Genomic DNA, 7,085 nt, shown 5'->3' on the forward strand with positions numbered 1-7,085 from the left:
AAGTTGGGGCAATACTTTGAAGGTGATGAATCTAATGCTACTCTACCAATCACTACTAAAGGATTAACTATAAAGGGGGTCCTTGACGGTGGTGCGGGAGTCAACATGGTGACAAAGAGTTGTTGGGAGTCTATGGGGTGACCTCACCTTGAAGCCACAAGCGTAGTGGTAAAAATGGCTAATGGATCTATTGTTACGCCTATTGGAATGCTAAAGGATCTCAGAACCAAGGTCTTGGGACACAAGGTAAGGCAGACTTTCATTGTTATGGATTTTTCCAAGCATCCTATGTCATTTGAGATGATCTTAGGGCGTCCATTCATGAGGGAAGCAAAAATGGTGCATGATTGGTCCAAAAACCACGTCTACTTACAGTTCCAAGACTCTGTCATTTGAGTTGATCTTTTAAGTGGTTGAACGCATCCTCTAGGAAATAAATTCATCATTGATAATCGATCAGACACAACAATTCACTCAGCTCCATTACTGTATTGTTACACGTGTAACGAAGACACGGATATTGGGGAGAACTCTCCTTATATGGATATCCTACCCGGAATGGCTAAGTCAGACAATGTCGATTGGGTACACCTAGCGACAACTATAGATACATGGGGAGCTAGAGGAACAACCTGGGTAACACCAGATGGGGAAGCCCATGCCATGCACACAGAGGTTGAATCCCATGGCAACATTGACGTCCTGATAGATTGAGCCGAGACCAAAAGTTCCTTGCACAATCGAGCATGGATACATCACAATGTGTCGTTGTCTGACGTAAATTGTGAGTGTATACTTGCATGTTGCCGAATGCCCAAAATTGTGTGCCAATTTCATTGAGTTGAAGTCAGCGGCAAAATCTTGGCAGTGGGTAGAAGCCTTGCTTTGTATAAGCACTTTGCTGTGTACAATAGGAAATCTTTTCCAACTTAAAAGTTAAAATGTATAAAAACAAGAAAACTGGAAATTGTCTAACCTAGTTGCCCTGTTGTGGCGAGTTGTCTTGAGTTTTTGGAAAAAAACTCGCTTAAATTTGGCTCATAGCCATATTTTTTACTTGAATGAGGTAGCTAGGCCCTTGTGTGATTAAAAAACCTACAGACATCTTGGCAAGTGTCCCGAAGTTTGTATGCTATTAGCATATTCCCAACTTTGGAAACCACTATGCCAAATGTCAAAAAGGGAAGCCGTGCTTCACATAAAGTATGGAGCCGTGCTCCTCTATTGGAGGATCATAATCTAGGTTGACTGCATTGATGGCAGACAGCATGCTTAGGATTTATCTCCTAGCATTGCTTGCCAACATCGTGAAATAATAATTAATGATCGACCTTGCCGAGTACCTTAACCTCACAAATCACAGGACATGATTGACGTTCTTTTACATGCCGAAGGTTTGAATAAACTTTGGTTGTGTAGCCCAACCAGATGATGTTGGCTACACAAGCTTTCCACATGAACACCTTCTACGGAGCCTTGCTCCCTCACAGTACAAAAAATCAATCATCACGGGTTGGCCTCGCTGAATCCATATTCCCTACAAGGCACAGGCTTTGCCTGTATAGTCAGACATAACCAATATACCTTGGGAATACGGATCCTGATCGAACCTAATGGCTTCCACTCCAACACCTTGTCAATTAGGACTCCATATTGAAAGCATACAATTTCAAGAAGACATATGTATTGCAATCATATAAACAAAGCATACTTGGATTGCAATCGTTAACATTGCCAGCCTCATATACCTGGGAATTTGTCTTCTCATTGGCTTGGTTCAATTTAAGCACGCCTTGCATGATGCCAGAGCCCTTGCTTGAACATGATGAGAATGCAATCATTTGAATCCTTTTCAAAATGCCTTGCACTTCTTGTTAATCCAAATTGGCTTGTGATATAATGGTCTTTGCATGGCCAAGGTATGCCACGTATGACCAGTGCTTTCCGCCTTCCTCCCGCCTTCTTGCGGTCCTCAACACCTATAGGCTTGTCCATATATGTTGAAGAGCAGACTGACAGCTTGAAAATTGTCCTTGATGTTTTTCCTTGACAAACAGTCCTTGGAACAAGCTTCCTCTGCACTATAAGAAATGGCCTCAAAGCTTGCCTTAAAAAAAACGTCTATATCAAAAACTCTATCACAGGTGAAGCAACTATCTTGAAGATCATGGCGTCACATGGTAGACGATGACTAAAAACACAAAACCTTTTCTTACTTTGGAAGATTTTTATGTTACCATTATTGGTCGTCGGTTGACATTATTTCTTGAAGTGTCTCCCTCCTTGAGAGCTCGACCACACTTGGTGACGCCTTCTAAACATGACTGCAAGCCGTTGTCACCACAAGTGAAGCCGAGACTGCAAGCCATTGTCACCACAAGTGAAGCCGAGACCAAGGCCATGCCATCTTATGGTCTCAAAGTTATGTACAATATGTCAAAGCTCTGCAAATTTTGAGATTGCAGACATTATTTAATAATTCTGCACTGTACCACTTGCGGTATGTTTTTTCCCTTGCTTCCTAGCCGAGGTAGGAAAAAGGTTTGGGGGGGAAAGCCCGTGGGCACCCTCTCTACAACCTTTAAAACCTTTTAGGTTTAGACCTTGGGCGCCTGAGATGGGAAACAAAACAAACAAAACCTGCAGCATGCATGGCAGATCTTAGGGTTAGCTTCATTAAAGACCTCCAAAGGTTAGTGTTAAAATTCCTTTGACCTTAGGTAAATTAGGGTTGTGCTGGAGGTGAGAACCTGGCCCAAGCTTGAGGTGCTTGTCGTGCTTGTTGACTAAGATGCTTGTCGTGCTTGTCGACTAGGAAGCTTGAGGTGCTTGGGAACACTACCCATGCTTGAGGTGCTTGTTGACTAAGATGCTTGTCATGCTTGTCGATTAAGGAGCTTGAGGTGCTTGTGGGAACACTAACCAAACTTGAGGTGCTTTGTCGTGCTTGATCACTAAGGTGCTTGTGTTCCAAAAGTCAAAAACATCCCTACAAGGAGGGGGCGAGCCCTAAAGCTAGGGGGATGAGAGAGAACACACACACACACACACACACACACACACACACGAGGTAAGCCCAAGCCTCAAGAGGTAGCAAAGACACATGTCAAGCCCCTACCCATTTTTCCCTCAAGGTGTGCCTGAATCCTATTGGATAGCCTCCCAAGGGGTCCAATGATAATTTAGTTGATTTAATTAATTGATTTTGCATTTATCAAGTCCTCTCTCTCAAAGGGGAAAGGGGGACACTCGTGTTAGTTCTAAGGTAGGATGGTCCAAGGCAAAGGGTCAACTCCAAATACACATGCAGTATAGGGGCTATATGTAGCTAAGAGCCAAAGGGCCAAGGGCCTATATATAGGCAGGTTGGGTGGTTATGAGCATGTCTATCTTCCCTATGGCCTTTCATTGGTATCAGATCTTAGGGGAGGGGAGAGCTATGGAGGAGGGAGGAAGGCTTTGCATGGCATGCAGGGCGTTGCATGTGCTCTCTCTCTCTCTCTCTCTCTCTCTCTCTCTCTCTCTCTCTCTCTCTCTCTCTCTCTCTCTCTCTCTCTCTCTCTCTCTCTCTCTCTCTCTCTCTCTCTCTCTCTCTCGGAGTTTCATAGTTATGGGTCATGGGCAAGATCCCTTGGAGGGAGGAGCAACCGGGGTTAAGGTAGCCGTGTGCAGGCCCCGCTTACAAAGGATGGAGCCATGCTGTCGACTTGCACAAAACCGTGAGGGAGTTGGCTTGTTGCGGTTTCCTTGTAATGTTCAGGATTTTTCATCACAAGGGGATGCCCCAAATCCTTGTGTAGGGCGCTTCATCTCCCGCGTCCTCCCCTCAGGTCTTTAAGCTCCATTGGCTAGCCTTGCTCTTTGGAAGATCTCTCATTTGGACCCCTTTACCATTGGCCCCCTGTTGAGATAAACCCATAAGCACATGTCTATATTCTTACCCTTGTTCCTATCTATTCTCCCACATTAAATAATTAGTTTAATAAGAGAAAATCATTTGGGTTGGTTAGATATTAGATTGTATGACATTCCCTCTCTCTTGAAATCATAATCCTCCTCGACTATGAGGTAGAAGAGATAAATCCCTAGTCATTAGTCAATGTTTCTTAGTGGGCAGAGGATCCCTTTTGACACTATGACATCTTTCCAAGATGGATGACTAATCCATTTGGTGCTTGGGAGACATAGTTGCCACAAGCATGTCTGCTCTTTAGTCCATTTCATTCTCCCAAAGTAGAATGACAAGTTCTACTTGATGTTTGAGAGACATTGTCATCACAAACATAATTCGAAGCATGCATACTACTTAAATTTGTGCACAATGAAAAGAGAATTAGTCGTATAACACACAAAAATTGGTCATTTGAAAGAAATTTCTACATTTTCTTACTCCAATGTAGCATTGTAAGCATTGACAAGGTTCATACTATCCTTAAGTTGTATTCCTTGCATCCATCTAGCATCTTCAAAAGGATAATTTTTGAACTTAATAAGATACTGTTGGATAATCTTACCATATCGTAGTACCTTGTCTTCATGCCGAAGGATAGCTTCGGGTTGTAGCACCTCTTCTTGGTCTTTGATTTTGGGAGGGTCTTCAATAATTAGTTCACTTGGTGGCTCTCCTTTGTAGGGCTTAAGTAGGCTCACATGAAAAGCCTTGTGTATGAGCCACTGGTTGGGCTACTTGAGTTGATAAGCCATCTCATTTATTGGATTCAAGATTTGGAAAGGACCATAGTATCTTATTGCTAGTTTAGCATAATACTTTTAATGGCCCGTAGGATTTTTTTGCCCATCATTTGCCTCAATCGAGCCTTGGGAAACTTAAGTAAGACCCAATCATTTTCTTTGAACATTAAGGCCCTTTTGTGCTTGCTAGCAACAACAGCTTTTTTTCCTTTGTTGAGACATGGATATAGCCTCCTTAATATTTTGAAAAGATTCTTGTAGGTCATGGCTATACTCATCGGCAATGAAGATCTTCCCATGTACTTTGAGTAGAAAGGGGCTTTTAGGTCTTCCCTCAATAAGGCTCTTTTCCCATAAAAGTATGGACAATATTATTGTACGCATACTCTCTATAAGAGGTATATAGTTTTCCCTTTGTGAGCGTTGATCTACTTTGGTAGCATAAGTCTTTAGTAGATCGAGTATCATAAGATTGGGTATCTCACTTTGGCCATCTGTTTGTGGGTGATAGGCCAAAGAGAAATTCAATCTTATACCTAGATTTTCAAAGAGACCTTTCAAAAAATTACTGGTCATTCTAGGATCTCTATCTGACATGATGGATGTTGGCAATCCATGGTGTTTGAAAATTTGTGATATGAAGCGATTTTCCATTTGGTGTGTCTTTATAGTCTTTTTGACAAGAATAAAGTGTGCTTGCTAAACCTGTCGACTATTGTCCATATTTTTGTATTCCCATGGATAGACTTGGGTAATCTAAAGATAAAATCCATGGATATACTCTCCCATGGTGAATTTGGAATAGGCAATGGCTGGAGTAATCCAACCTTTTCTTCCCTCTATCATACTTGGTCTTTTGGCATACCACACATTTTTAAACATACTCTTCTATGTCCACTTTCATGGTAGTCCAATAGAAATACATCTCTAATCCATGGAGAGTAGGTTGAATGCCTCTATTCCCCACAGAAGGAGGAGCATGGTATTCATACATGAATTTCTCACATGAAGGGAGTGGGTAACATATAGCCTCTTTCCGTGGAGAAGATAACCATCCTGCAAGGTGAATGGTTCCTCTTTCTTTGCCAAGGCAAATGCTGACATTATGTCTCTAAAGTCAGGGTTAGTAGCATACTCATCTATCATAAAAGATAGATCATTGTGAGTTGCCATAGACACCGCATTAACTTTTGGTTCGTCGATGAAAGTGCATCGGCCACTTGATTGTGCTTACCAGCAATGTGAGCATTATAAAAATTAAATTGAGAAAGAAAATTTTCCCACCTCATTTGTTTGTCGAAAAGCTTTGTTTGCATCATGAAGTACTTAAGACTTTGATGGTATGTTCATAAAATGAATTGAGTCCCCAATAAATATTGCTTTCGTGTGTCTAGGGCATGTAGAACAACTAAAAACTCTCTCTCATAAATGCCTAAGACGCATTCATCCGTATTGAGCCTTAGGATCTCATATGCTATGGCATGCCCTTCTTGTAGAAAGACTGCTCCAAGGCAATCACCACAAGCATCACATTGGACCTCAAATGGCTTTGAGAGATCTGGAAGCATAAGGAATAGTTGGGAGGCTAGCTTCTCTTTGAGCTTGTCAAAAGCATTTTGCTCCTTAGCAGTCCATGAATACTTAACGTTCTTCTTTGTTAAGTCATGTAATGGTCCTGCTATTTAAGAGAATTTTTCTATGAAGCGTCTATAGTATGCACACATACCAATAAAGCTTCTTAGCTCATTAGATTCCATGTGATTCTGTAACCTCCAACTTTGATGGATCCATTCGGATACCACCTTGAGAGATAATATGACCTAAGTATTGAATCTCTTGAAGGAAAATTTTTCTTTTCTTTTGATTGAGAAAACGCTTGTTGTCCCTCAATGCTTGAAAAATCACTTGGAGATGTTGCTTGTGTTCCTCCAAGGACTTGGAGTAGATGATGATATCATCAAAGAACACTCCAGTGAATTTGTGATAGGGTCTAAAGATTTTCTCCATTAGACGATTGAACGTGGCTGGTGCATTGGTCAAGCCAAAAAGCATGACTAGATATTCATAAAGACCAAACATTGTAGGAAACGGGTCTTTAGGATATCTTCATCCACTATCCTTATTTGATGATAGCCCCTTTTAAGGTCAATCCTACTGAAGTAGGTAGAGCCTTGTAGCTTATCAAATAGATCTTCTACCCAAGGCACCGGAACTCTATTTTTGATAGTGATATGATTTAGTGCTTGATAGTCCACACACATATGGCATGTACCATCTTTCTTTTTCACTAAAAGGATTGGAGAAAAAAGGGAGATGAGCTAGGCCTCACCATCCCTTTTTCAACCAATTATTGTACTTGCCTCATGATCTCCTCTCATTGAGCTTGGGAAAAT

The sequence above is a fragment of the Adiantum capillus-veneris genome, chromosome 7 (genome assembly GCF_014529385.1).
Source record: "Adiantum capillus-veneris isolate H3 chromosome 7, ASM1452938v2, whole genome shotgun sequence".
NCBI lineage: Eukaryota > Viridiplantae > Streptophyta > Polypodiopsida > Polypodiales > Pteridaceae > Adiantum > Adiantum capillus-veneris.